The sequence below is a fragment of the Oryctolagus cuniculus genome, chromosome 5, assembly GCF_051225735.1.
Source record: "Oryctolagus cuniculus isolate XC-2025 breed Fujian yellow rabbit chromosome 5, ASM5122573v1, whole genome shotgun sequence".
Taxonomy (NCBI): domain Eukaryota; kingdom Metazoa; phylum Chordata; class Mammalia; order Lagomorpha; family Leporidae; genus Oryctolagus; species Oryctolagus cuniculus.
Genome location: NC_142871.1, coordinates 50,680,842 through 50,700,794, shown reverse-complemented (window position 1 = coordinate 50,700,794; position 19,953 = coordinate 50,680,842). Strand labels below are relative to the sequence as shown.

At 37.7% G+C, this 19,953-nt stretch overlaps 1 long non-coding RNA gene across 5 annotated transcripts in view; it reads left to right on the top strand.

Moving 5' to 3' along the window:
* The window catches only part of LOC103349875 (uncharacterized), a 124,899-nt gene that overhangs the window by 83,159 nt on the left and 21,787 nt on the right, over window positions 1-19,953 (top strand). For 2 of the 5 annotated variants that reach the window (XR_016234516.1, XR_016234512.1), the window contains exons 2-4: window positions 3,272-5,053; window positions 6,835-6,956; window positions 9,195-9,254. This is a non-coding gene — a long non-coding RNA (uncharacterized LOC103349875). Of the gene's footprint in view, window positions 1-3,271; window positions 5,054-6,781; window positions 6,957-9,194; window positions 9,255-19,953 lie in introns of all 5 variants that reach the window. The other 3 variants (XR_016234514.1, XR_016234515.1, XR_016234513.1) reach the window with 3 other exon arrangements.

Genomic DNA, 19,953 nt, shown 5'->3' with positions numbered 1-19,953 from the left:
ATCTCTCTGTCTGTCTGTCTGTCTCTTGATCTCTCTCTAGATCTCTTTGTTACACTCTCCTTCTCCCTCTTTTTCCTTCTTTGCCCCTTCCCTCTGGTCTGTCGGAATTCCTCCAATAAACCCTTTCCCTTAAAAAAATAAATAATTTTGAAATAATTTTCCACTCTTGAACATTAGCTTGTTTCCAGTCCCCCCCCCCCTTTTTTAATGTTTTAACATGTACATTGCCTCATATACTTATGCTTTTTCTAGGGAGAACATTTAAAATCTATTCCCTTTTAGCAATTTAAAAACACAATATATTGTTATTAACTACTCACAATTTAAGTGTACTTAAATTTTTACTTCGTTAAGTAACAAATCAAAAAAATTCCATATATGAGGGCACTTCACAAAGGTCTGTAGAAAATTGAGTTAAAGGATGATTTTTTTGGATGAACTGTTTTAAGACCCCTATAACTTTGATGGTTTCTTTAGGGTAAAGAACTAGAGCTATAGGGTCAATGAAGTGTTCACATTTTTAGCTTTCAAGTTTGTTTGCCAAAATAAACTTCAGAAAGTTTTAATACTTTGGAATTTTCACCAGTAGAATAGGAGCTGCCTTAAGACAAAGAAATAGATTTGTCTGGATGTAGAGAATAACATTTTCACACAATATCTATTCCAGCAGATGTTGAGTGAACATCTGTCAGGAGTGCTAGAAAGGGAACTCAATTGGGTAACAGTTGGTTTATAAATTTTAATGACCTTTTCAACTCTCCAATTTGTAAAGATACTATTTCCTGTTTCTCATTCCTTACTGCTGAATTCTCTCAAAACAGCATTATAATAAAGACTTGTTGATCTTAATGCCAGGATTACCTTCTGGTTTCTATTTACAATTCTCATTAGGTCTTATGTTTGCATTTCCAAGTAAACAAAACGATATCTCTTCATTATTTTCTTCATGAGTAATCTCTTCCTAAAACAAGCAAAGAAGCATCAGCATTGCGTCTATAACAATAATCTTATGGGGGGAATTCTTTTTTAAATTCCGTGTTTGCACCTTGATAAAACCGTTTTTCTCGTGTGTGTGTGTGTGTGTGTGTGTGCTGGGAGGTGGAATACATGGAGTTAATACTTTATCCCTATGAAAGTAAAATCTTTGTGAGAAAGTTTTCTCATGTGTTCATAGTGGGAATAAAATAGCTTTATAAAAATTACAAGGTAATATGCTTAAGTGAACTTTATATTTTCACTGTGCTTTTAGATTACAGACTTCCAAGACCAGCATGATTATTTATATTTTAGGCTAATGCAAGATAAAATGTTTCATCAGAGGATTGATTATTTCATAATTAAATTGTCATTGAACACAGTGGTGCTGAAGTTCATTTGGGGAAAATTATTGACATGGATATTGTGCCACAATATCATGCATATATAAAAAGCACACCAACATAAGTTCTTTGTCTGAACACTGTACAATCAATATTCTATTACCACAATGCTGGTTTTGCTGCATTGTAGCTAAATTAGTCTGTCAGGTATAGAGATGGTTAAATCAGACACTCAAGTAACCAGGATAACACAAGAATTCTAATTATTTTCTAACCTCACAACCTCACATACATCTCTCAAAATTTCTCCCAGTGCATTTCAGAAATACCTCTCAATTTGAATGGCATTAAGATATTTACAAATACCTAACGGAATATGTTAATTTGTATTATTATCCAGGAAATTATGTGACAAAAACCACCTTTCAGTAATGATGATAATAACATTTGTATGAGTCCTCACAGTTAATATCCAGTGGCTAATAGCTTTTGACTTGGTATAAATGTAATTAAAACCTTAAAAGTATGAAAATGTAAGCTATTTCAAAAACGTAAATGGAGTGTGGAAATGTTCCTGAAATACTAATAAATTTCCACAGTGAGAGTAAAGTATCTAATGTGTATGTTATATGTATAATCTTTTAACTGGAAATTTATTAGGAGAAAGAGAAATATAATCCACATACATATGTTATGACAAAATGTAACATTGCTATCTTCAGAAAGGCATAGAAACTAAGAAATATTTTGACCTTATCCTAAGTGGTCTTACACCATTTTGATGTTTTTATTAAATAAAATCCAAATTCCTAATGGCTACTGGTCTTCACGTTAAAAAAGTTTTATTTACTTATTGGAGAAACAGAAAGAGACAGAGAGAGAGAGAGAGAGAGAGAGAGAAAGAGAGAGAGAGAGAGAGACAGAGATCTCCGATTTGCTGGTGCACTTCCTAAATGCAAGCAAAGCCAGGGCCTGGGCTAGGCTGATGCCTGGAGTGGGGAACCCAGTCCAGGTTTCACATGGGTGGCAGGAACCCAGTTACTTGAGTTGTCACTGCTGCCTCCCAGTCTGTGCATTAGCAGGAATCTGTAGTCAAAAGCCGGAGCCAGAACTCTAACCTATGCACACCTAGGGACATGGGCATCTTCCAGCCCAAACACCAACCTCTTGTGTCTTCTTTTTTATTTATAAATGGGAATTGATGAGCTTGTGTATATTGTCATGATAGATTTCTTAACATCTTCAAGACTTACTTGCAATTTTGTCTACTTTTTTTGAGATTTTAATTTTTATTTCATTCTGTGATTTTAGAATAACCTTAGGAATTAAGGTGTGTGTGTGTGCGCAGGTGTGTGTGCATTTATGAAAAACAGGACTGGGTTGAGAATAGCAAATTATTTTTTAAAGATTTATTTTATTTATTTGAAAGAGTTACAGAGAGAGGTAGAGACACAGAGACAGGATTCCATCCACTGGTTCTCTCCCCAGATGGCTGCAATGGCTGGAGCTGAACTGATCCAAAGCCAGGAGGCAGGAGCTTCTTCCTGGTCTTCCACGTGGGTGCAGGGGCCCAAGGACTTGGGCCATCTTCTACTGCTATCCGAGGCCATAGCAGAGAGCTGGATTGGAAGAGGAGCAGCTGGGACTAGAACCAGCACCCATATGGGATGCCGGAGCTTCAGGTCAGGTCTATAACCTTCTGCACCACAGCGCTGGCCCCGAGAATAGCAAATTTAACATATGTTTTTGCGCAACTGTAAAGTAAAGCTGGCATTCTGTTTTTCTTTTTGTTATAAATCATGATTGAATTAGTGTGGCTGAATGGTGGCACATTAGTTTCAAAAATTCCTGAAAAGATTCGAAGTATTTAATCTAAATTGGTTGAAACATATTTTGCAATGTCTCCACAAATTACAGACTGTATTATACAAATTATACATTTGTTTTTGTAGATCTGCAAGTAGATCTGTGAGGACAGCTTTGGATGCATTTGTGGAAAAATGCCTGGTTGTTCTTCAGGAGCTGCTTTTCTTTCAAGCTAAGTAGCGTAACAATGTTTTGGTTCTTTTTCTTAATTTGTGTGTGTGTGTGTGTGTGTGTGTGTGTGTTTATGGTTGCAAAGAATAGAGATTTGACTTGTCCCCACTCTTGGTAATTCAGAGTAAAATTGTGAGGGCACAAACCGTAAGAAAAAGCCAAGCAATTAACGTTACAGAAGGTGAAATTTCCAGAAGGTTGCTGAGGCTTCAACCACAGAATCAGGGAGGTTTGCTCTGGTCTTGCCCTTTTAGCATGACCGGGCTACTCCCCAAATGCTTGCTTTTCTCTTTACCATTTGGTTTTCAAATCTCGCATTTTATTATGTCCCTCCTGATTTCTTCTTCTCTTCTTGAAATTTGACTTGAGAAATCGACAGAGTGAGATCTTCAGTCGTCTGGTCGCCTGGTGTCCCTCCCCCTAGCCCCGCAATGCCCATAACATTCAGGGCTGTGTCAGGCCTAAACCAGAAGCTGGAAACTGAATCCAAGTCTCCCCTGTGGTTGGCAGGGACCGAAGAATCTGTGGCATCACCTGCTGACTCTCACGGTGCACATTAACAGAAAGCTAGAATTGGGAGCAGAGCGGGGACTTGAACTTGGGCACTCTGAAATGGGAGGCAGGCATCTCGACGAGTATCTTAGCTGTTAGGCTGAACATCCTCCTCCTAATTTCTATACCTCATGATATTGAGTTTTATACAGAGGAGTCTATACAACCTCACAGGTGTATGGGGGGAAACACAACATGTCACCAGCACTGAGACTGAGAGGGTTGATATGCCAAAAGGGGACACACGACCAGGACAAGAAATGCTATAGGTGATAACCAGACAATGAAAGACCAGAAATGACAAGGTACCCTGACTTGGTAAGATTTAGCAAAAATAGGTGCCTGTGAGGTACTCAAAGTTTAATCATAAACATGTGAGCAAATGAACATTTCATGACACTTGAGTTTTGAGACTGAGTAAAATTCAAACCAGCTACACAGGAAAATCATCTAAAATGGGAGTTCTCTGTCTATCATACCTACTTGTCTCAGAGAGGGCCATCCACGCTAAGCCAAGTCTCAAGTATTCATTTATTTATAAGAATTCATGGGACTCTAGCATAGTGTGAAAGCATGTTAAATCCCAATTTCTGCTTTCAATTAATAAGTAAAGTTGTCTGCTTAATAATGGATTTTGTTTTCTATCAGAGAATCTGTGGCTTGGACACATTTTCTTTTGGCAGCTTCCAAAATACATTCTCTTCTCCTCAGTTCCAAAATGTCCGACACTTCGATTAACTCTTATTGATCTCTCCTACTGAATCTCCAGGATTATTATTATTTGGTGGAGAGATAACATAATCTTTAGGGGCTCACTTGCTTCTCAAAGATAAAAATTAAAGCAATTTATGGCTTCTCTTAAAAATAAAATAAATATGATATTTTACAATTATAGCCAGTGAACACAAAAACTTTAAAGAGTAAAAATGTCCTTTACTGGAGGTGAGAGGTTAAGAGTAGAGTTGAGTCAGAGACATGGCTCACATGAGTTTCTTGGCAATAAAAAGCGTGTTTTACATTTTTACACACTGCGGTGATGGATGACATGTCATCGACATGACTACATCAAAATAGAAATGCCAGACTCTTCCCATCGGGAGGTTGCTGGAGGAACACGGGAGTCCAGAGGCTGACCTGTCGAGAACGTGAGTCCATTGTACAACTGTGATTTCCTTTAACAGCAAGGCATCAAGCGAGTAAATAAACCTTTCAAAATAGATTATGTATATTTGAGACTATGCAGTTCTGCTTTGTGGCAAATGGTATCCAAATGGCTGGCACAATATATCAGCACCTTTTCAAAAATCATTTTCTGCAGTGGTGTCAATATATTCTCTCAAATTAACATTTTCATTTGTCATCTTAGATTCCGTGTGAACACGGTTACTGTGTAAGTACAGATAGGGAGGGAGAGGGGAGTGGGAGAAACATTTGCAGTTTACCAAATCTTGAGTTTATGAAGTACTGAATGTCACCCATTTGTGACCACCTTCTGACACCCAACTTATAATCCTGCCCTGAAAAATTATTCCAACCTTCATTAATCATGAAAGGAGGAGGAAAGATGAAACGAATTAGCAAAGCAGACTCTGATTTTAAGTGGGGTAAAAAATTATTTGACACATGTAACACGATCCTCAGCAAAGGGCAAAGCAATTTTCAGTCTGCAACCAAGCTGTGCCAGTGTGCAGTGAGTAAGAGGATCACATAGGCAGCCCCCTCTCCTCCTCGATCCTGCTCTAGGGAATCCTCAGGCCGTTCTGCTATAAAATTAAATTAGCACTTTCGGATAGGAAGAAAGTTGGGTTCGAATTTTCTTTATGATGAATACTTTGAGGGATTTGCTCTGTGAGAAAGCTTAATTACTTTTTTTCCCATAAAAATGTCTCTCTCGTGTTCTAGCTCCAGGGAGAGAACTTTAAAAAGGAGGGAGACTTTCTAGAAGGTGTAGTAGGTCCCTCAAATATAGGTACTGAATAGCTGAGGGAAGAACACCCTTTTCCCTCCTGGTTAAAAAGCAACAGTGTTCTTTTTACTGAATGCTGATGACAACTGATGGCTTGCTGTGGTTAAATTCCTTTATTGTGCCAACTCAGCTCTATACTCTCTATGTCACGGATATATAATCATGACGGGGCTCCGTCTGTGTTTCTCATTGTTTTAGGACTGCAGGTGGCAGGAGAAGGGAAAATAATGTTGAAGAAAAGCCTAGGTACATGTCTAGATTTTACCATTCATTGGCTGGTGAATTAAAGGAAGAGTGGAAACCCTTCTGAGTCTCATTTTCTACATGTCTCAATATGGAGAGAGCAATGTGTACTAGAGAAGTCTCTTTTGTGATATATAAGAGAGTTTGATAAACTATAAATGCCATTTAATAATTATTGTAGAAATGAAATAATGATGTGGACTCAGAGCTCTTTGTTAGGTGTTTAGAGTTAGGAACAGTGACACAAGAAGTCCCCAAACAGCATGGGTTTCAGGGATTAAAACCTGAAGCCTTTTGAAACATAATTCTAAATATCGTAAAAATTCCCCGTAAATATTCACTGTGCTATTAAAATAAAAGGTAAATGTTTTCTTTTTAATAAAACTGAAACCTTAGATGGACATCAAATTATCTCAAGATTTCAAAACAAATTATATGATTGCTCAAATTGTTAATTTTGTTTGGTTTTGTTGTTATTCAGAGTAGATAAAGCATAGGTGCATATTAATGTTGGCTTTAAGGAAGTTTACACAATCTTTCTAGAAAGGAACCTATAATAAATAGTTATTATAGGAGTGGAGTGCTCACCATTTGAGAGCACTAGGAAAATACTCTTTCTAGCAAGAGCAACAGTAATGTTTATTAGGTGCTTTCTCTCCAACAGGCCATGCTTCGTTTTACATGTGTTAATGCATTTTTTTCTTGCATTAATCCTAGGATGTTGGCACTATGAGATTTTGTTGTTGCTGTTGTTGTTGTTCTAGAGATGAAACTGAAACATCCGGAATCTAAGTCAAGATCACACAATTAGTCATTGGTCAAATGTGAATTCAAACCAGGTAGATTTTTTAATCATTATGCCTTATGAAAATTATATATCACCTAATCTTCTTAGTACTTCACCTTATGAAGTATCATCCCTGCTCTGCAGATGAAGCCATAGAATCCCAGAGAGGGCAAATAATAAGCCCAAGGATATATATATATATTGCATACTTCTGATGGAAGCAGGGTTCCACCCATAATATGTCTGGGTTTAAAACTTCACGCTTTTAAACAGGATGCTATTAGCATAACATTAAGAGTTCTAAAATGTTAAAGCATTTTGACCTAGTAATTGAACATTTCTAACTTTTTATTGAGGAATGACCAGAAATTTTGATAAACTTGAATGGACAGAAATTTTTTAAAGATTTATTTTGCTTATTCTGAAGGTAGATCTGTATATATATATACATATATATATATATACACACATTACATGTAATGTGTGTATATATATATGTATAGAAGGAGGGGACAGAGAAGGGGGAAGAGAGAGAGAGAGAGGGGAGAGAGAGAGGGGAGAGAGAGAGAGAGAGAGAATCTTCCATCCACAGGTTCACTTCTCAAATGGCTGCAATGGCTAGGGCTGGGCCAAGCTGAAGCCAGGAGCCAGGAGCTTCTTCAGGGTTTCCCATGTGAGTGTAGGAACCCAAGAACTTGAGCTATCTTCTGCTGTTTTCCCAAGTGCATTAACAGGGAGCTGGATAAAAAGTGGAGTAGTTGGAACTCTAACCAGTACTGGCATCCCATTATGCCAGCAGGCAATGGCTTAACCCATTATGCCACCATGCTGGCCCATGAACAAAAGATTTGTATAAAAAATAAACTATTGGTAGTATTCTAACTGACCATGGTTAAAGAAATTATGTACATCCATATAATATTATGGCATTATTGAGGTCATGTTCACAGAGTTTTAAATTATATTTAGAGTGACCATGTTATAATGATGTATTGGAAGAACACCATGATATAAAATTAAATTGTTATGTATTATAAATACTTTCAAAAGTCAGTAGAGAAAAAAAAAATGGAACATCAAAATGTTAATGAGTAATGCAAAATTTGGATGGTTAGATTATGAACATTTTGATGTTCTGAGTTTTACATGCCAATTTTAATTTTCCTTTGAATTTTCCAAGTTATTAGAAACTTTGATTTAAATATGTAAAGATCAATGTCAAGTTCGCTTTTTTCTGTTTGCTTCAGTACAAATTTCTCTCAAAAGTGCAGCTCTTTACTAGAAGTTTAAAAAATATTTACTATCAGTACATTCATACTAGGTGAGCCAAAATACAGCAAATTATTCAAGTTTGCTTGTTACAGCATTTTTAGTAGTTAAATACAATTCTTTCCATGTTGATCTTCTGATGGAAGCAAATTAAATTTGGTATGTGACCTGTGTACTTTAATAACATATGTTCTACAGCTGACCAAATAGAAAGCATAACCTCTTTTGTTTAGAGACAAAATAAGTTGAATTCTATCCTGCATCAATTGTATATATAAATTTGCTTCACCCCAAGTCTGGAAGATGATGGGTCTTGCTTCAAACCCTAGTGATTGATAAAAGCAAACAGCTGTCAGATTTCCTCTCTTAGTCCGAGGCAGTGCCTGCCCCTGTCCTGTATTCAACACCGGAATCACAGAAGCAAATTTTAGGGAAACATCTCCAATTCCAAAACACATTGCTTGACAATTTCTGGTTACATGTTTACTTGCATTTTGTGATTATGGGCATATCAGTTGCTTTTGAGAGTTTAATGTGTATGTAAGGTTTGTTTGAAGAATAATACTACACAAGACAATATAGTAGGACCATTGTGCACCTCAAGTTTGGACTAAAGTCATTTAGTACAAAGATAAAGATATTGAAGACATAGTCTATCCTGAACTAACCTGGGGAGAAACATCACTGGAGGAATTCTCCTTGAGTGAACACATGAAATAACTGTGGAAAGACAGGATCAGGAGGCAGGACGGGGCTAGCAGGGCCCCCTGCCATCTCTGCCACTTGTATAATTATGACATTTCATTTCATTGAATGCGTGATACACTACCTTAAAATTTTAAAAAAAGTTTTTTGATTATTTGTAAAATGTTCCAGAAATGAATCATATGGCATCTGGGAAAGTGCCTCTAGGGGCTTTAAACAAATCCTCCATTAGTCATGAGCAATAGGCTGAGTTATAAAATCACATCTGGAGAATTACATTTCAAAAGACTCATCCTTTCCCTTTTTATATCACCAGGTGCTGAGCCAGGTGTTCTACATAAATTATCTCATTTGTTTTCTCTGACAACATAATAAGGTAAGTGTTATGAATCCCATTCTATAGATGAGGGAATGAAGGCGCAAACAGTTGACCAGTGTTGGTGAACTCAGGATGCAATTTGGCACTGGATCTGCCCAAACACCACCACCTTTGCTCTCTCTAATCACTCAAGGGAAGGCAGGTCACTCTATTTCAAGGTGCATAGAACATGAAAGGCAAGTGGCAATGAACTTACACAGGGTAGTTATTATGTGACCAGAGAATAGAGAATATGCAATAGATTATATACTAGGATCAATTTATGGTAATGTCGTACAACAAAGAGGTGAAACCATGTTGCGGGTGTGTATGGGGATGAAATTGCCTAGGCAAAGTTATAGAAGAGACCAGGAGGTTCAAAAGCAATCCAAATAGTCCCAGGTGAATTACAAGATCTTGGAAGATTATAGGTGTGGTTTAAGGGCCTTTTTTTCTGGCCCAATTACTTTCTGATGGATGTAGTTTCAAGTACATGCAGGTTTAAAATAATTTAGCTTTGATTACCTGTGGATGGATGTGAGTTGTGGAGAAACAAAATATATTTTCTTTCCTCTTGGGAGTTTTGTGCATTGCATCAAATAGCCTAAATTAAAGGAATTTCATTGGCTTGTACATGTTGATAAAATTACTACTTAAAGCAAGCAGAGGACTTCAATTTTTTAGAAGAAGAGGGAATTAGAGAGGAAATCAGTAAGCTGTGACACCTACACAGAAGTCTTGTTTGAAGTTCAAAAAGGAAATAAGCTATGTAAAAACTTGTTTTTTTTTTTTTCCCTCAAGATCTGAAATATTCCAGTACTATAGTCTAAGTCATTAGAAGCAGGAATGTGAAGATCTAATTAAGTAACATGGTAGTTTCCATACAGTACAGTTTTCAGGAAGGAAAGAGACATTTTACAGGAATGTTAACCATATGGTGATTCAGACAAATGAATTTAGAAATATAGGACAACACGGAGCAGAGATGACTCCTATTGAGGGCTCAAAATTAGCTAGGCAGGGACAAGTGCATTATGGGGTTTTATGCTTCTCTTCGAAGGGAATGTTGAGCTCCTTGGATGTTGATGAGAAGAGTTGTGGCAGAATATTTGCAAATTTCAGATGCAGCTTGATGTTAACTGTTCCTCTGGAGACTGCCGGGGCATGGAATCTGGAAGGTACTCTGCGACCGGCAGCTTGTACCAGATGGACCAGGCCAATAGAGGCATATCAGTCAGAAACCACTCCAGCTAGTTTAAGATAAAGGATTAATTACAGTAATTACAATTACTACATTGATTATAGGATCAGTGGGAAAATAGAGAAAACAGAAAATTAAGCATCCAGAGATTACTTTGAGCTCATGTTACAGAGCCAGCAAAAAGAGCTACCACCTTTCCTATGATCAATTCAGTCGCCATGATCAGGGAACAGCCACGCATGATCTGGAATACCAAGAGAAGCCGTGGAGCTACAGCTTCGTTTTCAGTTCTTCCTTTTAATTACTACACAAGTGGAACCTGTGACTGGAGCCTCTGTGCTCTGTGGAGCACAGAGATGTGCTCTGACTTCAGGAAAGCGTATCAGAAGGAAGCTGCGGGCGCCGCGGCTCACTAGGCTAATCCTCCGCCTTGCGGCGCCGGCACACCGGGTTCTAGTCCTGGTCGGGGCGCCGGATTCTGTCCCAGTTGCCCCTCTTCCAGGCCAGCTCTCTGCTGTGGCCAGGGAGTGCAGTGGAGGATGGCCCAGGTTCTTGGGCCCTGCACCCCATGGGAGACCAGGATAAGTACCTGGCTCCTGCCATCGGATCAGCGCTGTGTGCTGGCCGCGGCAGCCATTGCCAATGGAAAAGGAAGACCATTCTGTCTCTCTGTCCACTCTGCCTTTCAAAAAAAAAAAAAAAAAAAAAAAAAAAAAGGAAGCTGGATGGATTATGCACTGGTTCACCACATCAAGCACAAGAACTATCACGTGTTTGGAGGCACCACCTCTGGTTGGGATCAGATAGTTCCTGGAGATGGTTCTCCTCATCTCTAATTATCTCTAATTCTTTTTATAAGCTTTTTTCTTGACAGAAAGCTTGTTATGTCCACATGATCAAATAGCCAAAAGAACTTAGTTGTTGGATTTACAATTTATGTAACCAAAAGATCAATTCCATTTTCCCCTTCTCTGGAAGAAAAGATATGACACTGGGTTCCTTTCGGTAAGGGTCATACAAGGAGGAGTGCACCTTGCCGTTTCCTTTAGAGGGGTTAGTCCAAATTCTCTACTCTAGCTGGATGGTTCTTTAGCTGTTGATTGCCCAGAGAAAGTGTGCTCTGATTCAGGTCATGGAAGCAGAGCCACACAGAAGATATGCTGTCTGAATAAAGGGAGGAGTTCTTTTGATCTAGGCAGTTTTCTATTTTATATAATGTCCACATCTTTCCTTCACAGAAGATTCTTAGGAACCAGGGTTGCAGACATTACTTGAAATCTGCTTATACATGCAGAAAACCACATGTGTTCTTTGTTTCCTGAACTCTATTCAGGAGAAGTAATCTATGTACCTTACATATATTTTTAGATGAATATAATTTTATCATAATTTTATATTATTGCAAAAGATGTTCCTTTTGGAGGGTTGTTATTGATATTTTAGAAAAAATGTTACATCACTTTGTAAACTGTATCTAATATAATCTAAAGAGAAGAACAAAATAACTTCAGAAAAATCTTATGGAATTTTTGAAATGCTCTGAGTTAATGCTCAGGATCTACAAATTCTGTTCTCCTCCCTGGCCCCCTTTCTGTGATGCTGTTGGGTGGGGGTTAAGCATGTGTGGAATGGGGGTGACTCATTCAATCTCCTGGCAGAGAGGTGGAGTCATTTCCCAGAAGGCCAGTTGGTGAGAGGGGAAGATAGCACCCTGCCTCTCATGGATATTAACATACTTCCTCTCTGAGTAGGTCCAGTAATGCTGAAGGGGCGGAAATCAGGACAGGGCTGGCTGTTTTACACTTTTTACACCAAAAAAAAAAAGACATTTTTTTCTTTCCTGTCATATCCTACCACAGAGCTATATCTTTTAGAGCTCAGCTGTGATGATTTTCTGCTTTAAAAAGTCTTTTAATTTTTCACTTGAATGACCTCAAAATGATTTTCAAAATCTATAAATGTTATTGTACATTTCCAAGTTAGTTCCTAAAATGTATCATTCTAACTTTAATAGCTGTAAAGGTATAATTTCTGGCATATGGTAAGTATTGGTATATTTAAAGAACTTGTTAAAACACTTAAAAATGTTCCCAATAGAATCTAAATATTATTGTGACTTGCCTTTGTTAACATGCAGTTAAAAAATATGGGCAAGCGCCTTTTAAACAATTTTTCAGTGCTTTTTTCCCATTAATTTGTATTTCTATGCAGTTTATCCTACCAGATTTTACTCCACTCTTGAGGGTAAAAATGTTTAAGCTTACTATTATAACTTTATCACATATTATTATAAGAATATAATATTATACATAAAATGCTACATTTATAATCAAATATATAACTTGAAATTTATTTTATTTCCTAAGAACTGAAGTTTCATTTTGATATTGTTTTATTATCAGTGTAACACTGGACTTTATGGAATGAGTTTTCCTTCCTAGTTTTGGAATTAGACCATTAACTTTTAAAACAATTATTTGAAATGATTAAAGTCTACCATTGTATTATTTATTTCTGTCCCCTTTGTCTTTTGATTCTCAGTTATTACTCACATCACATGTGAGTTTCTGTCTTATTTTAGATAACTTGAACATTAAGTTTTTGATTATATAGCTTCAAGCTACATTTCAGTGATTTTAAGGATTACAACATAAATGTAAACTTTCATAGTCTACCATGATTAATATTATGCGAGCTCATGTGAAACACAGAAAACTTGCAAACATAGTTCTTTTCAACTGTCTTGTCTCTTTTGTTTGTTATCATATGTATGACAGATGTACTTTGAAAATCTCAGTACAGCATATTATAATTTTTGCTTTCAGCAGACCTTAAAAGGAAAAAGTAATCTTGTTTGTTTAGCTAGGTATCTATCTTTTCTATTGTTCTTTTATTTCTAAAGAGTCAAGTTTTCTTGTTATTTTTCCCTTTTGGTTTGAAAAATTCTAGTCTGTTATTTCTTACAGATCACATCCATTGATGATGAATTTTACTAGCTTTCCTTCATCTGAGAATATTGTTTCTCATACATTTTTGAAGGAAACTTTTTTTCTGGATAAGGAATTCTCAGTTGATAATTCTTTTATTGTAGCAATTTAAAGGTACTATTCCACTGACTTCCAATCTCCATAATTTCTATTCCAAAATCCATGATGATTCAAATTGTTCTACAGGTATATAGCTATGTCATTTCATTTCCTGTATGTTCTTCAGTAGTTTTGTTCAGAATTTAGGTTATAGGGAGTTCAGGATTTACTTTAAGTTATCTTATTTGGAGAATTGTGAAGGATCTGAGATTTTTACCCTACTTGGAGGCTGATTTGTTAGTTTCTATAGTTTAGCAGATGCTGGGAAGAGATGTGATGCTACTCCTAGATGAGATAAATGACTTTATTACTCATGGCACTGCAGGTAATATGAGTCTTATATTCACATTGGTTTACCTTTCTCTCGTATCTCATGGTACAATGTCCAGAAAAGTGCTGTATTAGGTTTGAACCATTGCTTTTGGATAACCCATATTTTAAATGGACTGAGAGGAATTGTTGTCATACATTTTGCCTGAAAGGACACATTATCTTTTTATATAATGATCAGGAAACAAATCTGCCTTCTGTCTTAAAAAAAGTTATTATCTCCATCACCCCAGATTTTTTTCCTAGACAAATATGCTTGAATACATAATCTAGAAGAAAAGCTGTTGTAAAATGTCATAAATGTCATTGAGAATTGTCCTCTAATAAGGAAATGCTGGACTTCTTGAAATCTGCTAACACCTAACCTTTAAGATTTAAATAATGCTTTGCCAACTTTTTTTTTAAAGATTTTTGTTTAAATTTATTTGTAAGATAAAGTCACAGAGAAAGAAGAGAGACAGAGAGAGATATTCCATCTGCTGGTTCACTCCCCAAGTGGCGGCCAAAATGGTCTGGTCCAGGCTGAAGCCAAGAGCCAAGAGATTCTTCTGGGTCTCCCATATGGGTGCAGGAGCCCAAGGACTTGGACCATCCTTCACTGCCTTCCCAGGCACATTAGCAGTGAGTTGGATGGGAAATGGAGCAGCTGGGACTTCAACCAGCACACACATGGGATGCTGGTGCTGTAGGCTGTGGCTTTAATGTACTGTGCCACAAAGCCAGTCCCCTTCCCAACATTTTTTCAAATACACCAATCTTTTTCTACTCTCTTTTTGGGACTCTAATGTCATGTATGCAGAAGTTTTGGTAATGTCCCATGGGACTAAGGCTCTGCTAATTTTTGAGAATATTTTTTATGTATTTTATTCAGATTGAATACTTTCTATTAATTTAGCTCCAGTTTCGTTGAGGTTTTCTCTGTCATCTCCAATTTCCTATTTGGTCCATTTAACAGATTATTATTTTAGATATTGCTTTTTTCAGTTCAAAAATTTCCATTTGGTTAATTTTTTTTTTGATGTGCATTCATCTATTGATCTAAAAATGCTTATCCTTTCATTCATTTCAAATATGTTCCTCTTTAGTTCACAATGTATAGCTATGATAGCTGCTTTAAATTCTTCGCCTGGTTATTTCCAACACTTAGGATATCTTGGGAATGTCATCTTTTAATCATATCTTAAAAATTGGTCATATTTCCTGTTTGCAAGAATATTATATTGTATTGGCTCTGGATCCAGTTATGATCTTCTGAAGGATGTCAATGTTTAGAGGGCAAATAACTTGAGTTGGCTAGCACCAAGTGTTCTTTCTTGTCTTTTTGTGGTTTATGTCTCAGTTCCATTTTCAAAGCACTTTTATTGCTAGATTAAATTGATTCTCCACATGAGTAATTCAGGTGTTAGTCTGAGATATGGGCTGTGGTTTAAGTGTCAGTTACTTCTCAAAGCCTTTACTCTGCTGGTTTGGGTCTGTTCCACACATGTACATATGAAAATAAAGGGGGAACCATCTCCCAGTTTCTTTTCCAAGTTTCCACTGCTCCCTGCAGTCTGCTTGGTTTCATTTACTTTTCAGAGCCCTCAGTACTTTTTTGTGGAGTTCTCAGTTGACAACAGATTTTTTGCTGTAGTTGACTACAGGAATGAACTGTGAAATGTTTATATCTAGTGCTGCTTCCAGAACTGCTCCCATCTCTTAGTTGTTTCAGAGAGGATGATTATTTTCCCTGAATGCTGTCCTGAGATGGAATGTCTAATATCAGTCTTAGCAAACATAGTGATTCTTTGCTTTTTTTTCTGTTTTTTTTTTTTTTTTTTCTTTCTCTTACCCCAGAGCCTCTCTTCTCCTAAAATACACAATTTCCTCATGTTCACTCTTGGCTTTCTAGTGCTGCTATCAATAATTTTAGGCCAGTTCTCATTGCTTAGTTTCTCAACTCTTAAAAATCTCATTTTCTCAGTAACCTACTGGATCCTGGTTATCAGGTGAAACTCATTTGATAAACTAATTCTCTTTAAGGTTCTATTGTCTGATAATGGTTATCTTTCTACTCAGCATTCCAGTATCTACTTTATTTTTTTTTTAAAGATTTATTTTATTTATTTGAAAGACAGAGTTACAGAGAGAGTAGAGACAGAGAGAGAGGTCTTCCATCTGCTGGTTCACTCTCCAGATGGCAGCAACGGCCAGAGCTGTGCCGATCTGAAGCCAGGAGCCCGGAGCTTCTTCCGAGTCTCCCACATGGGCGCAGGGGTCCAAGCACTTGGGCCATCTTCCACTGCTTTTTCAGGCCATAGTAGTGAGCTGGATCGGAAGTGGAGCAGCCAGGACTAGAACTGGCGCTGCAGGACAGGGCTTTAATCTACTGCGCCACAGCACCTGTCCCCCAGTATCCACTTTAAAGTGTTTTTGGAAGGTGACTTTGTACTAAATCTAAAGTTGCATCTCTATTAGTAGAATTCTGCTTGGTTATCAAGTAATTATAGAGGTACTCTCATAAGGATAAATACCAAAATATTAGAGTAGTTATGATTGGTTAGTTATATGAGATAATTCTTGGGTTCGTATTTTATAATAGGAACTCATATGGTAAATTAAAAATCATATTAATAAGAATATGTAATTATTAATTAATAATTTAGTTTTTTTCTATAATTTTTTCAACAAAAAAATAGAAAACCACTCAGGAACAGCTGGGATTATCTTTTTGTTATTACCCTCATGATGACCTTTAAGATGTCATTAAATAATTTTTATAAATGAAAGGAAAATGGTAAATATAATGAACTGTGAAAAATAGATAAGGTTTAAATGTAAGTTTTAAAATAGTAAAAGCTACATAGATATATTTTCTACCCTTCCTTCTCTCAAGCTGCACATACCTGCCTGAGATATTTGTAGAATTTAAACCTAATCTTATAAGTCTTCTTCATACTGCCTAAAAGTAATGTACGAAACATTGCTCAATAATACAGGATTTGGGCAAAATAATTGATAGCCTTCAAAATTTAGTCTAGGCATCATATGCTTTATAGAGTTTCCCTGATTCTTACCAAAAGAATGAGCACTTTACTTATCATATTGTGTTCTCATGGCTTAATTGATAGTCTCCCTCAGTGGATTCTGAGTCTTCAAGTCAGAAACTCTATGTTCTTCCATCTTTGCTTCTTCAGAGATATAATAAATACTCATATGATATCTACTTAAATGGAGCATGGAAAGTTAATAAAGAAAATAACAAAAGAAAGAGGATGGCTCCCACTAAGGTTGTTATGATCCAGAAATGACAGGCGTGGATTAGACAAGTGTCAAACATGCAAGTAATTGGTCAAAGTTAGAGGCAAAAAATCCAGAGTTCCAAAGTTCTATTACACGGGTAAGAGGAACCCAGTGCATTTGTGGTTACTTTGGGTTAATTTATAGAGGATTCATCCAATCAGAGAGGCAAGATAGGCCAGGAATGAATCTGCCGTGGCCCAGCGTAACCAACTGGGGTAAGGTCCCAGTGGTCAGAGCTCAGAGGTGAGCCAGGCATTCGATAATGACGGCAAACAATCAAAATGAAGAAACTTTGATTTCAAGAGCATAACCTAACCTGATACAGTAGTTGAGGAGGAGGAGCGATGGCCACAAGCATCTTTTCTTTGGTGCTGTTTCACAAACAGCCTTTAAAATGTCATTTCACCCCTATTCTTGAGGTATTTGGAAGCTTTAGGACAATAAACCACATAAAACAATAAAGTACTTATTAAGTTCCCATTGTGCACAGATACCTATGCAAGGTGCTACCTTCTGTGCTAAGGGAACGCTCGGTAAAGAATTTGCTTTAGGCCAAAGCAATATGAACTGTGTGTGTATGTGTGTTTGTGTGTGACTTCAACTGGGCTGAAATAATGTGTTTCAAGCTTGGCCTTGCAGAAATCCATACTGTGAAAAAGCCCTAAATAATATTAGGGGAAAATTCAACAAAGACTTGAAAATCAATTAAGATTTATAGGTTAGGGTAGGTGAAGCATTTTTCCCTTGTGTTTTACACTTTTTTTTCTTTTATCCATCAAGATACTGGGCTACATTCTCCTATGTAATAAATAGAAGTTCATTAACCCCATTTGGGAAACTGGTCATTCCAACACCTGAGTTAAATAAGTACTTTTAGATACCCTTCACGTATTCAGTGCTTTGCTAAATGCTATTGAGGACAAAAGAGAGTTCTTGGCATTATTGTGCCTTTGAAAGTTTATTAGAGATGACAAATGGAGCAGTATGGGAAGATAATAAGAAGGCTTACAGCAAAGATCTTGAATGCATTTAACAAGAAAATCATCAATATGTTTTCTCCTTTGGATTCCTCAGATTATACCAATCATGGGGATAGTGAAGGACTTGGAAGACCACTTCAATTACTTTTGAGTCTAGGTCCCTGGTTGGCTTTGATCATGTTCTTGCCATTCTTTTCTTTCCCCTGGGTACCCTTGGCTAATTTGGTATCCTTCTGTAGTTTTTATACTGGTGCTCTGGGTATGGCAGAACTGTAGGCAGTCTTGGGCTAGAATTCCTACTCTCTAATTGGCAATATGAAAAGAACAGAGCAGCTAATAAGCACTATGTGAGTACATTTGAAATAGCTGGAATGGGCATAGGGAGGAAGCACAGACTTTGTAGCTTGTATAAGGCTGTTATAATTGATTCTGTTTCTCTTGAATTTGAGAGGAGACAGGTTTGCCTGATCCACTGGCAGCTCTTATGGTCAACCTTAGGTCTTATTTTAGGTGACTTCAGCTTGGTGCTTGAATTCACAGTAAGTGCTACCAAATAACCTAGAACATATCCTTCAGAGATAGTGTACCAGACTTTTGATTGCAAGGGACAAAGCTAGCTCAGTGAAAGGAAATTTATTTAATAGAATAAACTTGTAAATAAGCTGGGCCTTTTCAGAAGGGAGTTGGAAACTGGAAAACCGATAGGAATGGAGGCAGCTATTCTGTACTCTGTGGGTTTCTGGGTTTTGCTTTTCTTTTTTCTTTTTCTTTTTTCTTTTTTTTTTTTTTTGACAGGCAGAGTGGACAGTGAGAGAGAGAGACAGAGAGAAAGGTCTTCCTTTGCCATTGGTTCACCCTCCAATGGCCGCCACGGTCGGCGCACCGCATCAGCACCGCATCAGCACCGTGCTGATCTGATGGCAGGAGCCAGGTACTTCTCCTGGTCTCCCATGGGGTGCAGGGCCCAAGCACTTGGGCCATCCTCCACTGTACTCCCTGGCCACAGCAGAGAGCTGGCCTGGAAGAGGGGCGACTGGGACAGAATCTGGCGCCCCGACCGGGACTAGAACCGGGTGTGCCGGCGCCGCAAGGCAGAGGATTAGCCTAGTGAGCCGTGGCACCGGCCTGGTTTTGCTTTTCTTGCACATCTGTTTCAGCCCCTTGTTTCTCTGTAAATTTTGACTTTTTCCAAGGCATTTTAATTCTGTAAATCTCTTTCTCTCTTTTTAATTTAAAATAATTTTAAAGGAAGAGAGAGAGAGCGAGAGCGAGAGAGTGAACGAGAGAGAGCGACAGAGAGATAGGAGATCTCATCTGCTGGTTCACCCCTCAAAGGCCCATAACAGCCACAGTCAGGTCAAACCAGGAGACTGGAACTCCATGCCAGATCTCCACGTCAGTGACAGGGACCCAAGTAATTGAGCTATCACACTCTGCCTTTCAGGATGCATATTTGCAGGAAGCAAGAACGGAAAACAGAGCAGGGACTCAAACCCAGGTTCTCTGATATCATACATGGGTATCTCAAGTGGCAGCTTAACCACCACACCAAATGCCTGCCTCGGCTTGGATGGAGGGAGTATGGACTGTCTTGGCTCAAAATCTCAGGGAAGGAGCTGTGCTGGAAACTGGTGACCACATTTTACTCAATCACTGTGGCTATAGGAGCAGAGTCAAGTGGTAACTATGGGGTCACCAAGCCTGCCTCCATAGTATTTTCTGTGCTACAATAAAATATGACATCAATTTTGCAGGAATCCCCAACTTACCTACAAAAGTACCTATGAGTGGCATCCACCCACTATGCAATCTTTCTTTGCCAGAGTCAAATCACTTTC